The sequence below is a fragment of the Lygodium microphyllum genome, chromosome 4, assembly GCF_053477565.2.
Source record: "Lygodium microphyllum isolate KBCC chromosome 4, Lygodium_microphyllum_v1.1.10, whole genome shotgun sequence".
In the NCBI taxonomy this organism is placed as follows: Eukaryota; Viridiplantae; Streptophyta; class Polypodiopsida; order Schizaeales; family Lygodiaceae; genus Lygodium; species Lygodium microphyllum.
Genome location: NC_141138.1, coordinates 64682113 through 64697779, shown reverse-complemented (window position 1 = coordinate 64697779; position 15667 = coordinate 64682113).

Below are 15667 nucleotides of genomic sequence, written 5' to 3'. Positions count from 1 at the left end.
TGTGTAGCTATATGTGGTGTGTTATTATATGCAAACTGAAGTAAATGTAAATGTTTATCCCATGTTTGTGGTTTTGAAATTTTGTATGCACGCAAAAGATCTAAAATGGTACTGTTAGTAGCTTCTGTTTGCCCATTTGTTTCAGGATGAAATGTAAATGAAAAAGAAATCTTTGTTTCTAAATTAACAAACAAAGTAATCCAAAAATTATTGCAGAATCAAGAATCACGGTCAGAAATAATAACTTTTGGCAAACCATGATTAGTGAAAACTGTTTTCAAGAACAATTGAGCAACTTGAGATGCGGTTAATGTTTTCTTGCATGGAATGAAATATGCTTGTTTGCTAAACCTATCAACGATAGTCCAAATCATGTCATGATTAGCTTTAGTGTTAGTTAAACCCATGATAAAATCCATTGAGATCTATTCCCATGGTCGTTCTGAGATTGGTAAAGGCATTAATAAACCATATTGTTTACCATGGTGTCTTTTAACTCTTTGACAAATTAAACATTCAGATACAAAGTTAGATACATCAGATTCCATATGTGGCCAATAAAAATCTTCAATCAGTGTACGTAAAGTAGAAATAATTCCTCTATGGCCTTGGTATGGGGGACAATGAATTTCATGCAAAACAAATGATCGAAATGGAACAGTTACACATAATCTTTTTTCATAAAACATAAATCCATCAGTGTAAGATAATGAATCAATGGCAATCCAGTTATTTGTAACTAATTTATTCCAATCAACTTGAAAAGTAGGATCTTGGTCATAAGTATCTTTCATAGGGAGAAGAGAGTCAAAAGATATCACATAAATATTATGTGTAGTCGGTCTTCTACTTAAAGCATCGGCAACAACATTCTCTTTTTCGGGTTGATATTGTATGAGTGGATGAAAACTTTGAATAAAACCAGCCCATTTAATGTGTCAGTCAGATATTTGTGGTTGACTAAGGAGATGTTTAATGCTTTGTTGGTCAATTTTGATCATGAATTCAAATCCCATTAAATAGTGTTTCCATTGACATAAACCTTGTACTACAGCTAGCAATTCCTTATCATAGGTAGAATACTTAAGTTCAAAATGTTTAAGTTTGCAGCTAGAGTAGGCTATGGGATGAGAATCTTGCATAAGGACTACTCCTATTCCAGATCCACTAGCATCAGTGACTACTAGGAAAAATGGTCTATTGAAGTCAGGTAATTGCAATACAGGAGCATGAGTTAAAGCATGTTTCAGTAAATCAAAGGACTTTTGTTGATTGTCGGACCAATGATACACAATGCTTTTCTTTAATAGTTTTGTCAAACATAATGCAAGCAATGAAAAATTTCTCACAAATTTTCTGTAAAAGCTAGCAAGACCTAAGAAAGAACGTAATTCGTACACATTTTTAGGTATCGGCCACTTCAAAATTGCATCTATCTTTTTAGGGTCAACTTTAATACCTTCAGATGAAACAATATATCCTAGGTATTCAATTTTTGTTTGGAAAAATTCGCTCTTTTCTGGATTGGCATATAATTGATTCTCTTTCAATAATTTGAAAACCAAAGATAAATGTTCATAATGCTCATTCTCATTCTTACTGAAAACCAATATGTCATCAAAGAAAACAATGACACAATGTTGATGCATCAAAAATATGTGATTCATCATACGATTGAATGTGGCCGGTGCATTAGTTAAACCAAAAGGCATAACAAGGAATTCATAGTGTCCAAATTGTGTTTTAAATGCAATTTTGAATATATCAGATGTGTCCAATCTTACTTAATAGTATCTAGATTTAAGATATATCTTGCTAAATATTGGAGATCCTTGTAGCTTGTCCATAAGGTCATCTACCCTAGGAATCAGATATCTATTCTTAACAGTGATCTTATTTAGGGCATGATAATCAATGCACATGCGATAGGTATTGTTTTTCTTATTCACTAATAAGACAGGTGCACCAAATGGAGAACTACTAGGTCTAATGAGTCCTCAGGTTAACAATTCTTCAATTTGGGCTTGAATTTCTTTCTGTTCAATTTGGTTATGTCTATATGGTGTTTTACATGGTGGTTGTGATCTAGGAATTAGGTCTATCTTGTGATCTTCGGGACGTATAGGTGATAAGCCAGGTGGTAAGTTAGCAGTAAAACAACCTTGAAGTTGTGAAAGAAATTGTGTGTGCCTAGGATGCATTTGATTTTCTTTAGCTTCGATTTCATTCACCCATATTAAATAGGATTTGCTATCTTTTTGTAATGCACGTTTAGCCTATGTAGTTTAGCATGTGTATGACTAAGCAATGGAAATTTATCAAAAGTGTGCATACCATGCAATGTGATTTGTTTCCCATTAGAATGAATCTTCATTGAATGCGTGGAATAATCTATATCAGGATTGTACTGATGACGCCAAGGCATTCCTAAGATAATATCACTAGATTACAAAGGCACAACTAAGAAATTTTACGTTCAACATAATCACCAATTTTAATTTCTAAGTCATGCACTTCTTGTGTTCCATTATATCTAGTGCCTAAGGATACAGCCTTAATGCGATAATGTGTAGAAACAGTATGTAAATTCAATTCTTTGACCAATTTTGCAGAAATAAAGTCGTGTGTGCTCCCATCATCATGTAAAACAGTCTTTTCTTTACCATGCACAAGACATTTCATTGTTAATAAAGAATGGAGATTTGCCATACCTGGTAAAGTATCTAAAGTAATACCAATATCGTTATCGTCTTCCGTGAAATTCGGCATTTCTTCATGTTCTTCATCCTCTGTCGCTCCCAAATAATTGATATGAACAGTTGGCTTTTTGGTTTGACAATTCGCCACTAGATGTCCAGGTTGATGACATTTGTAACGGACTATGGGTTTGGCTTTAGATACATTATTAGTAATAGCAAGAAGTTTAGGAATGTTGGGATTTGGCTGGGGAGATGACTAATTAGGGTTTGGATTTGTGTTTGATGGTAAAGCAGGTGGTCGTGTCCAAGATTTACGAAATGAAGATGGAAGGAAACGATTTTGATTAAATCTTCAAAAATTTGAACTGAATTGTTTTGAACCAAAGTTACCATTAGTTTGAAATTGTTGTGGTCGCTTCTCTCGTCCTCGAATTTTGTCTTCAGAGTCATGGGCCAAGAAAATTGCATCTTCAAGAGCCATTGGTTTGAACATGTTGACCTCCACATAAAAATATCCAAATAAGCCAGACATAAACTTGCGTATATAGGTTGCCTCAGCTACATCTTCAAGCATTCATAATTGCAATAAAGCATTCCAAAAATACTCGATATATTGTGAAATAAGCTCACGATCCCTTTGTTGCAGAAGATCCTATTGTTTGATTGCTTTTTCGTGGAATTGGGGTGGAAGGAAATTTTGCAAAAATTTCTTCTGGAAAGTCTCCTTAGTAGTAGGACAATCAATGCTCTTGCGGACAATAGTCCACCATAGGGATGCTCGGTCCACTAGATGATTAGTGACACACTTAATTTTGTCTTTTTCAATATACTGTTCTTCATGGAAATAATCATCAAATTGACTTATAAAAGCAAGTACAGTCTTTCCATCGCGTGACCCATTGAAAGTATGAAATTTAAAATTTCTTTTACTGATCTTTGTTTCTTTTCGAATAGATTGCACTTCAAGTGTTGCATCGATCGTAAGTCGTATAAGATCTTTAGATTGCGGTCCATCTTGGTCGATGGTAGATTGTTGTAGATTGGCCAATTGAGCTTGCAAGGTTTGACGTGCTCTTTGTTCATCTTGAAGCTGCATCATAATCAAATCTAGTTTTTGCTCCATCGTTGGTTCGGGTAGGTCACCTTCAGCCATAAAATCTTCCATGGTTTGATCGGACATCCTACAAAATTCCAAAAGACCTCACACACTCGAAATCTTGTTAGCAAGATGAGCGTAGCTCAAAGTCGAATTTACAAGGCTTATTTCTCTTTTTTTTCTTTTATGGCTTTTTGTAGTATTTTTTCTTTGCAGATGCAGAATTTGATATCATGGTCATCTTCCAATAAGACAATTCGTGTGTCTAGACTGCGTGTTGCAAACTATTTGCTGGAATATCGCTCTGTCAGTCCATATATGTAAACAGGGGCTTGCAGAGGGTTGAAGACAAGTTCGGTGGGAATTGCCGCTATGGAAGAGAGTTGAAAATTGGGATTTTGAGCCTTAGTAAAGCTTTAAGCTTTAGTAAGCTTTTAAAGCCTTAGGCTTTAGTAAAAACTTAACAATTTTTTTTTGAAACGCTTGGGACAAGAGGATGTTGATGGCGGATTCGGCGACGTGCAGTACATGTTGCTGCCGTCGACGAAAAAATTATGGGCCTTAAGCTTTATAAAAGCTTTTTATAAATCTTAATAAGATTCTAATCCAAACTTAATGAAGAATTGCTTATCTGCTCTGAGAGAAAAAACGTCTTGTTGAAGAAGCTTCTCGCATGGTCCTTCGCCTTTGCAGAGGTCGATCCTTCGCGATCTGAGTGCTTAGCAGGGGGTTCTTCACTGCTAGGAATACACTGGTATTGACGGATTGCCATGAGACTGACTGTAGAGCTCGATCGTTCTAGGAGCTCCGCCTTCACGCGAGATGGTAAGCGATTGGAAGCTCTCGATCTCAGCTTCGCTTTGATACCACTAGCGCACAGATCGGATGCTGTATGTGTGCATAGTGAGCACTGGAAGGTTCCCAAGAACAAAAGAACTCTACTTTTGTACAAAAAACAAGAGAGAATGCTTGCACGACATGAAGCAAAAGACTAATTGGATACAATCTCCCCCCATGCCTTATATGAACACTCCACAAAGTATGCATTTGATATATTATTCATCTCCAAGCTCAAAAAATAGCCCAATTTATAATTAGCACACTTTAGCTTTTGTGTTTACTTTTGTCCCACTAAAGAATTAAAGCTATTGGTTGCCCAAAGAGTCGAGCGATGTCCAAATACAATGTCCAATACAAATATTTAAATCGTGCACCCAAGCACATACAAAATAATAAATAAATATCAAGCGCTTCAATAAATAAGCACGTCAAAATAAATATTGGTGCCATGCCTAAGATGCACGCCTATAAAAAAATGATAATTTCTTCTAAATAACTTGAATACACGCTATCGCCTAGTGCTTTCCAACGCCACCGCTGCTTGCTCTATATATCAACTGAAGCATTCACAATTGTTAGAAAATAATAAAATTAAACCGACAAAAGTGAATACCTAGCAGTCTTCAGCTACAAAATAAATAAATTGGTTAGAATTCAATCCTAACCTTAATTTATTACGAGTGCGCACTCTAAACTTATGAACATCTATTAATTTAAATATGTATTTTGCGAAATCACCCACTTGCACATTAAATTAACAAGACACTCGAAAAGGACATGCGTCCCCATCGACTTTTCACACAAGGAATCCACCTTGTGTATGAGCCCCTGCAATAAATAAAATTTTATGGAATCCACCGCAAAACCTCATGGAATCCACCGTGGAATATGCCTCTTGGCATCAAGTACTCAATGCAAAATAATTTTCTAGAAGAATTTTAGATTCAAGACGAATGAGGAAACAAACTTTTTGATTAAAGATATAGGCATGATACAAGATCAAAAGACTTTCAGATATGATCAAAAGATCTCAAGGAAGACAAGGTTGAAATCTTGATCTGAGAGAGAAGACAAGAAGGTGGAATGTCAGGTTTTATGGAAAGATCTTCAAGGAAGGCGAGGAGCTCAAAGCTCACTCAAGCCACTCTCGTAGAATTTGATGAGGAGAACTTTAAAGAAGGCAAGGAGCTCATAGCTTGACTCAAAAGCCACTCCATGGAACTTGATGACAACCTTCAAAGTAGGCAAGGAGGACCAAGCTCAGACTCAAGCCACCTTCATAAGCAACTTGATAGCATAAATTTCAATGTAGGCAAGGGGCTTAAAACTCAACCTCAAGCCTCTCTCTTGAATTTGATAGCAAGATCTTCGAAGAGGGCGAGGGATACAAAGTTCCACCACAAGCCTCTCTCTCTTGATTTTGATGGCAAGATCTTCAAAGAGGGCGAGGGATACAAAGCTCCACCTCAAGCCTCTCTCTCTCTTGATTTTGATGGCCCCCTAAGACTCTTATAGTGTCACCCTTATATAGTTTTCTCTCCTACATCTTCATGTTGTGCTTTTCATTACCAAAAAAAAAACATAAGGCTTTTTAAACGTTTGGCTTTAAAACGTTAAAGTTATGCTTTTAACACTATGAATAACCTTAAAATCTTAAACACTTAAACTGCTACCCTTTTGCTTGCAATCATTACCCATGATTAAGCCATCGTCATGTTCGAGAGCCAATCAAGCTGCCATCTTCTGCAATGCCTTCATTCATTAATGTATTGTCAATGCCATGAGATCTAGTGCGATAAGATCGAGTTGCGCCTCCATGACTAGCACCATCAATGACTCGTAGAATATGCCATTATCCTCTTGATTGTGCCGCCATGTCAAAATGCTATCTACTTCAACAACAGAATTGTGTTTATGCCATTTTTTTGCACAATACCGTCAAGTCACCATAATTGCTCATCTACCTACGTTGCCACCATTATCATTATTGCGTAGAATGTCATTTTCCGCCTTGCATTGACCTTCAATTATGCCATTATCATTGCCATTCTACTTCATCAATCAATAGCCATATTGCGTGATTAACCTATCATCACGATCCATAGTCGCCATCCTGTCTGCCACCAGAATATACATTGCCATTATTACTGTGTAATTCAATAACCAAACTACCTTCGATGCCTACCATCTATGTTAACTACCATCATCAACTTGATTTCAATTGCAAGACTTGGACCATGAAGGGTTTTTAGGATGTGTTTTAAGGTGGAAAAGTTGGAAACGACATCTGGATATCTGTTTATGTGCTTTGCTAACAAACTTAGATCTTTGATTCTATCAAGAGTCTCTTGAGCTTTTGTAGACACACAAAAAAAAATCCAAGATATTCCCCCTTGCCATTCAAACTAGAATTCCAAGATAGCCCCCTTTCCATTCGAACTAAAATTCTTGATAGCATCTTCACAACCTCTTACAAGATCTTCCTAGAGCTGTACTTGTGCTCGTTTAGGTGAATTCTCAAAAACCCCTCCTAATTCTACAACAATCATATCAATTCAACTTTTGTCTCCAAATATTTTAACCGCACAAACAAATGCATTTGCATCTTTCTTTGAAAGACTACCACCTTGCATTGCTTGTCTTGTGTAGAGTTTAGATTGAGCTGCCAAGGGCCCTAACAAACGAAATTGGAGATGCATTCATTTGGTTGTATGCATAATTAGATGGATGGTTTGGCTGTTGGCTTTGTTAGAGAAATGGTACGTCTGTGTGAAATCATCATTCTCTTCTCCTACAAAGGTTGATTGTCTCAGACCAATCTCCTGGAACTTTGATTGCTCCATGTGTAGTCTATCTCTTTTCTTGAAGGCTAGCATGTATCTAAGGTGGAGGTGAGAACTTTTCCTAGCCTTCATGTTGGAATGATCTGAGACTACTAGATAAGCTCTCCTCATCTTCATTTCACCACCCATCTCCACATAAAATTCGGTCTTTTCTCATTAGTCCAGATAGCCCTTATATTATCAAACAACTTTCCACAATCTTAAGGTAGTTCACATTGATCAAGCTTTCATTTAGAACATGTTACCTTTCTCATATATCACATGGTCATTTATAATCAACTTCGAATATGGTGACCAATGTGACCAAGTAGAAACATGCTATTGAAGATAACCTCCTCTAAGCTTCTAAATGGCCTTATCATGCTCGAGAGATCCAACTTTGACATGTTAAGAGAGAGATTTTGTGTGCTTGAATCAATTTCATGCAAGCACTACAAGATATAGGCCTTATACCGACGTTAAAAGCAACGAAAATGTAAATAACAAAATTTGCCCCCGTCGTCACAAAAAGTGTCATTATTGGCGACACCATAGAATAGTCAGTATTAGCGTCGCTATTCGCGTTGGTATCAGTGATGCTAATAATGATGCAAATAACGATGCATGTAGGTAACTTTGCGACGCTAATAGCGACGGTAACATGGAAAAAAAAATTTGTGGCAAGGCAGCTTGGGCCAGATAAAATAGTTTATGCACTGTATACAATGCTCGTGTAAACAAAAACAAAGTGTACTGAAATCATAACACTAATACATGAAATAAATACATGATCGCATAACGAAAGCGACTAGTACAATCATGATAAGATATCACTACTACATAGAAAATGTCTACACAGATCAAGCGACCAAAAAAGAAGGGTGTGTGAGCTCCAAGGATCCAAGGGTGAGCTACATATCCTCACCATCCGAAAGCTCGTCCCACCACAAAGGAGCATCGAACGGACTCTGCAAAAAAAGAAACAATTACACATCAGTCCACCATACAATAATGCATTCTAATTAAACATGGTAACTACGGACAAGAAAGATGAGTGACTTACAAGGCCACCGCATCTATACAATCGGTCGATCAATGCAGTGAGACCATGTCTCTCTGCATATCGAGTCTCAAGGCCAGTCGAATCGCGATTTGTAATGGAGTGCTGCAAAGAAAACAAAATACTAACTGTTAGAAACATGATTGTCGGTACAAAGGATATTGCAAAAAAATAAGCAAGCAAAACAAAAGAAAAACTTACAAAGTTCTCTAGATATGTCCTATGGCCACTACTCCCAAGATGATGGACCACTCTAGCCTCTAGTCGTGCCCTCGCTGCCTCGCACTGCTGACTCCAACGTCGTGGAGAATCTGTAGCCTCCTCCCTCAGTCGGCGCCAGTCGTCCGCGTCTAGCCACTCGAGCTTTGCAGCCCCACCCATAGAAAATCTATTTGCTGTAGCTAGAACTGGAAACTCCTCATGCAAGGATGCTACTATGTAACCCTCCGGTATATTTTTCCAATGATCTAAGACATTGTGCTGAAAAACTTGTTGGCACAACTCTCTCATGCGAGCCATCACCCTCCTCCCCTCATCATTCATGATGATGGCTCCTGACCTATCATCGACAAGATAGGCATATCCCTCTGAGGTATGCCTAAGATGGGTCTTCTCCCACCTACATCCATGCTCCTAGGCATATCCAGGAGACCCTTGTACATCCGGTGTACCGACCGGGGTAGTATCTATCGGAGTCGCACCCATAGGGGTACCACCTGCAGATGGCTGAGCAAAAGCCAGAGTAACTGGAGTAGACATCCCCACAGGTGTGACAAATCCTGGAGGTGACGCAACTCTAGTAGAACGACGAGATAGAGACACTGCGTCCATGCCTCCACAGCATCCACTTGAGCCACACTCCCTGGAACCGCCATGAGTGTGAGGAGTAGTACATGTATCCCGTGTCGACCGCGGGCTCACTGCCTCTGTATCTCTATATCATCCCCCTGACCCTGAAGCACTCTCTCTCTCTCTCGTCCAAGTCTGGAGCGTCGACCTCGTCCGCTCGAAGCTGAAGCATCTGATCTTGCCGAAGTAGATCTAGTAGAGCGGCTTGACGATGTTCGAGACAGCTCTTGGTCCGGCATGTCTCTAAATCTCACCATCTAATCTGGAGACATGCGCGTGAAGATATCCTGCAACCCCTCATCACTTATTCCTTGACTCATCCTAAAAAGGTCACCTGTACAGATAAAAAATGATGTTAGTATAATCAATTTAAATCATACAAAGCGTGGTAATATAAATCCTTAAAAAATGATCTCACTTAAAATGCATATCTTATGTACCCTTATAAGCGATTAGTCAACAAATTGAGTAAGTGGATGCTCCAAGTATGAAGTATCCTATGATCCCATATCAATCTCCTAACACAACTCCGCATATACTGAAAGGTCGATAGACATGTCACCACAAAAGGATGAGTCCACCTCGTTCTCAAAGAATTCTTGGACTCTTGTATTTCCATCATTGTTAACCGATGCTGGCTCCTCTACATGCACCAAGCTTTGGGTGGCCTCCACCCCTTGCAATATCGACTCCTCTATGTGCATATTATTATCATCTATGCTCGGAACATTGCTTTGATCATATACTCTCGCACTTCGGGGAGCTGAAGGTATAACATACCACCATCGAGGTTGTCGGGGGTTTGGATAGAAGATTACCTATTCACAAACATGTATAAGAGAGATTAAACTATTGTGACATGTATCATGTCATAATACAATTAACAAACAAATGAGTTCATGCACCTATTCACAATGGGCCGAAAACACAAAGGTGTCGTGCAAATCCGTCCTTTTTTTTTCGAAATCTATTTCAAGAAATCCAGATGGACCTCATCAAACTGTTGCTCCAGCTCCTTCAAGTACCACTTTGAACCACTGTACATCGAATAGTATCATGGAGAAGCTACGGTAATCCACTATAACAATGCTTTGCAAGTTTCCAAAATACTCCATCTCATCTATAACCGTGTTTGGATCTGTTGCTTGTCGTCGGCTCTTCTGCTCGAACCTTGCCATGATACCACAATTCATTGTGGAGCGGGGTACGAGTGGACATGGAGGACGGCCCGCGGGAATGGCAGGTTGTAGGCTACAGAGTTGTTCGGCGGGGCTGTCCAGGGCGGTGCGTGTGGCGAAGAGTTGCAGGCTTTGTGGGTAAGGTGGCTCGCATGCGATGGTGATGCCCTACTCAGCACAGCAGAGCAGGGGAAACGTTTTTTTCTTTTTGAGATAGGCGGGGGCTCAATGGGTGCCCCCCTCCCCACTGTCTTCCTCCTCCCTCCCCTCTTCTTCTTCTTCTTCTTCTTCTTTTCTACTCTCTTTTTCTTTTTCTTCTCGGTTTTCTTGTCTCCTTCTTCTTCCTTCCCTTCTTCGTTCTTTCTATTTCTTTTCTTCATTTTTCTTAATCTCTTTTCTTCCTCTCCTTTTCTCCTTTATGAGATGTGAACAATACCTAAAGTCAATGTACTCGTGTTTCCTTCTTCTCCTTCTCCCAAAATGTGAACACCACTTGGACTTAATACAACCATGTCTTCTTCTTCTAGGTAGCAAAATGCAAATGCCAACTAGAGTTAGTGCACCTCAATCACTAAAATGCAATCTCAACCATTGGCAAAATCGTAAACTACCCTAACATATATATATTGCACTAAAATACCCTAACGTATATCTATAACAAAAGGAATAAAATAGATTATTCTTGCTAATGAAAATTTGCAATCTTCATGCCAACAAAATCGTATCCCTTCATTCTAAACACAAAACCCTGACTATGCATTTGAGTTTCAAAGTTAGCACTTTCATACCCCTCCTATTCAATATGTGCAACACATGAGTGAATTCATGGTCAAGGTGTCCTAGGTCTTGTTGATGGAACCAAAATGTTGTGCTAAATAAGCTCAATGTACTGGGATATTGTACACAATGTTATTCCTTCAAGAGCTTCGACACACGAGAACCAACGACTACCTCTCACATAGTCTATTCCATATGAATACAAGCATTCATTTCTAGTGAGTGGCACGGTCCTCCTTCAATCCCATGAAGGATGTGCTTATACACTCCAAGATCCAAGAAGAGTGCTCCTTCGATGGTCAACCCTCTACAACCTCCATATGCAAAAGAAAAGCATGGGCATTGCAAGTGAGAGTGCTTGGAGAGAAGATAAGTAGAGCTTCACTCTCTTGGACCCTCACCCCCCTTCTCTCTCTCTCTCTCTCTCTCTCTCTCTCTCTCTCTCTCTCTCTCTCTCTCTCAATCTCTCTCACAATGACAATAGGAAGGCATGTGTACAAAGTTTGCACACACATGAATAGCTTGTTCTCTTCATTCTTATAATTTTTATATATGATTTCTAGGGTTAGGGTTGTTCCATCACTACAAGGATACATGCGTATAGTGACGGCGATTTTTGACGTGAATTAGCAGCGTCATTATTTGCATCACAATTAGCGACGGTACTCAGGCGAAAAAAAGCGGGCCGAAACCCGAGCGTGTCATTTTGTGCAAACGAATGAAAGAGAGCAAAAGGGAGAGCGAATTGCATCTTGAATTTGAGAGAGAGAGGGAGAGAAAGAGAGAAAGAGGGAAAATGATAGCTTCTCACCCCTGCCACCACCGTTTGCGAAGAAGAGGAGAAAGTGTACGGAGGGCGAAGAGGAACCGCCGAATCCATCCTCGAGCCTTTGCGGTGAGTGTATTGTTCCCTCTTGCTTTGTTTTTGTTTTTTCTCATTTTGTTTTGCTTGTTTTTGTTAAAAATAATATGTATTGAGAGAGAAAGAGAGGAAATGAGAGAGGGAGAGGAAGAGAGAAAAGGAATGAATGAATGAGAGAGAGGAAAAAACATTAAACATAATAGAGAAAGAGAGAGAGAGGGAGGGAGAGATGAGAATGAATGAATAAAAAACAAAGAGAGGGTAAGATCGTGTTCTTTAATTTCTTATTTTCTTGTTTATGGTAGTAGTGGTAGTAGTAGTAGTTCTTTAATTTCTTATTTTCTTATGTGTAGTAGTAGTAGTGGTTCTTTAATTTATTCTTTTCTTATTTTTTGTAGTGGTAGTGGTAGTGGTAGTGGTAGTAGTACTACTAGTAGTAGTAGTTGTTGTTGTTTTATTTTTTTATTTCTTTTTTTCTTTTTTTCTTGTTTGTTATTGTTATGGTAGTTATAGTAGTGGTAGTGGTAGTGGTATTTGTTGTCATTTAATTTCTTATTTTCTTATTTGTTGCTGTTGTGGTAGTCATAGTAGTAGTAGTGGTGGTGGTAGTGGTAGTAGTAGTTGTTGTTTAATTTCTTCTTTTCTTGTTTGTTGTTATCGTGGTAGCAGTAGTAGTAGTAGTAGTTGTTGTTGTTTTTTTGTTTGTTGTTATTGTTGTTGTAGTAGTAGTAGTTTTTTTTCTTTTCTTGTTTATTATTGTTTAGTTTTCTTGTTTGTTGTTGTTGTTGTTGTAGTTTTTTCTTCTTTTCTTGTTTGTTGTTGTTGTTGTTGTTGTAGTTGTTGTTGTAATAGTAGTTTTTTCTTCTTTTCTTGTTTCTTGTTGTTGTTGTTGTTGTTGTTTTTCTTCTTTTCTTATTTATTATAGTGGTAGTGGTAGTAGAGAGAGAGATATGTTTTGTTAAAGGAAATGAGAGAGGGAGAAGAATAGAAAAAAAAAAGAATGAACGAGAGAGAGGGAATAAACATACAACATAATAAAGAAAGAGAAAAAGAGAGAGAGATAGAAGAAGAGAAGAGAATGAATGGATAAAAAACAAAGAGAGGGTGAGATCTTATTCTTTAACTTCTTCTTTTCTTGTTTATAGTAGTAGTAGTAGTAGTGGTGGTGGTGGTGGTGGTGGTGGTGGTGGTGGTGGTGGTGGTGGTGGTGGTGGTGGTGGTAGTGGTGGTGGCGAAATCCAGTGCAACACCACGAGACGGGAAATACTGTGACATACGTTAATTTGTGGGTAGGTGGAGACTTTACATACGTTAATTTTGTTGAGTTACAAGAGAAGAAATCCCTTCTCAAACAATTTAAGAAAGAAAAAAAAAATGATAACAAAAACCAATTGTTAATCGTAACATAGACCAAATGGAAAATGATAAAGGTTGTGATGTTCAAGATCGCGAGACGTATCTTAATCAGCGTGTCCCATATCCTTGCTCTCAATATGTAAGCTGGCAATTAGACGAAAACGTTGTTTCTCTATAGAATATGTACGATGCTTCGGTGAGTTTCAATTAGAGATCATTGATTGGGTGATCTTATATTTTGAGTAAACGGTAAGAAAAGTGTACATCAATCATGCATTGTATTCGTAAGCTAATTGAATATCATATACAAAAACATTGGATGTGGATAGCAAATTTTCTATCCTGGGAGGTGACGTCTCGTCCCAAGGAGGAGTGCACCCTTTGCGACTAGTTAGAAGAGTTCATGGATGTGCGATGGATGGAATGCCTGAGTCAATCCACCAGTTGGAAGGTACTACCTAATCTATACCATCAATACCAAAGAGGACATGTAGCCTTCCAGACTTTTCTACAATCTTGGAGCTTGAGATGGAGACAATGATCGATGCATTAATGCCCATGGATATCAAGACATCTGATCCGCTTAGAGAGAAAGCATCCATAACATTATATTATTGGTGCCAAGTATCTCACATGATAACACTACTTGTACTCCTAAGTGTGCAAGCAAAATACGAGTGGAGTGATGCGAGTGTAACCGAGTTGTTTAGGTACCTTATATGTACACTTCGTTGATTTCTTTTCGGCACTATCATTAAAAAACATTTGTGCTTTTTCAAGGTGTTTTATGATTTTTTTCAGGTTACTGAAGTATCATATATTATCACTTGCAAATACCATGTTCGAGTCTCCTGATGATGCGCGTCATATTTTATGAAAGCTTTGCATGGACTACAACAACATCCATGCATGTATCAACGATTGCATACTGTTTCGAGGAGAATGCGAGACTATTGAGACATGTCCAAAGTTTAGTGCTCATAGGTATCGACAAGACTTGCAAGGGAAAACCATCCCTCAAAAAGTTCTTAGACACTTTTCGCTTATTCCCCGCATAAACTACATGTTTCATATGTCCGGCATGGCGATCTTAACAACGTGGCATGCATAGAATAAATCCACAGATGGAGTTCAACGAATATCAGTGGATTTACGCACTTGGAGCCACATCAACTCTACCTTTCAAGGCTTTGCTCGAGAGCCAAGGAATCTTCAGCTCAGTCTTGCTATGGATGGCGTGAACCCATTCGGTCTGCGCTCAACTTCTTACAATGTGTGGCCTATAGTCATTGTCAATTACAATATCCCTCCATGGCTTTCTACGAAGAAATGACATCTCATCCTTAGCTTGCTCATTCCCGGCCGCTACAAAGTAAAAAATATGGACGTGTATCTTAGTCCATTAGTCGATGAGCTTAAGATTTTGCGGAAGGAGGGGGTCACCATGGAAGATATGAGCAAGTGCCATGGTCGACGGTTCGGTAATATTCGAGCCATTCTCATGTGGACTATGCATGACTTTCCGGGATTCAGAGAGTGTTGAGGTAAGTAGGCTTCCGCTCTCATTGGTAATATCTATCATAGCACATTCAAGTTTGTATTCACTAAATAGAGGTGTTGGGACAGGTCTGGTTACCTCAAGTTATCATGCATGTCATTGTGTGGGCCACAGTTAGACTCCTGAAGGTCATGAACCTCGAAGAAGATGGTATCTCAAGGACATGCCGCTTTCTTACCACAGGGTCATGAACTCAGGGAAGGTTTTCTTGGATGACCTCCAACACGCATGAATGCCCAAAGCTAATACAAGCTGAAAATGGTCCACAGGAGTCACATCCAAACAGAATGCAACGGTTCTTAGTTTTCTACGAGTTGCCTATTGAACCCACTTATAAATCAACCACTTGTTGGATCCCATGCATATTTTCAAGAATATGGGCAGCTTGCTATGGGACCACATCACAAGAAAGAGAGACGCTATAGAGGATGAATGGATTTGAAGGAGATAGGCAAGATAGAGATGCTTTGGCCGCAGTCGAGTGCTGATGGTCACTTGTAGCTACCTCGCACTCCTTGGGTTTTGTCCATTAAAGAAGAGCACATTGTGAAGAAAATAGTCACAGGTATG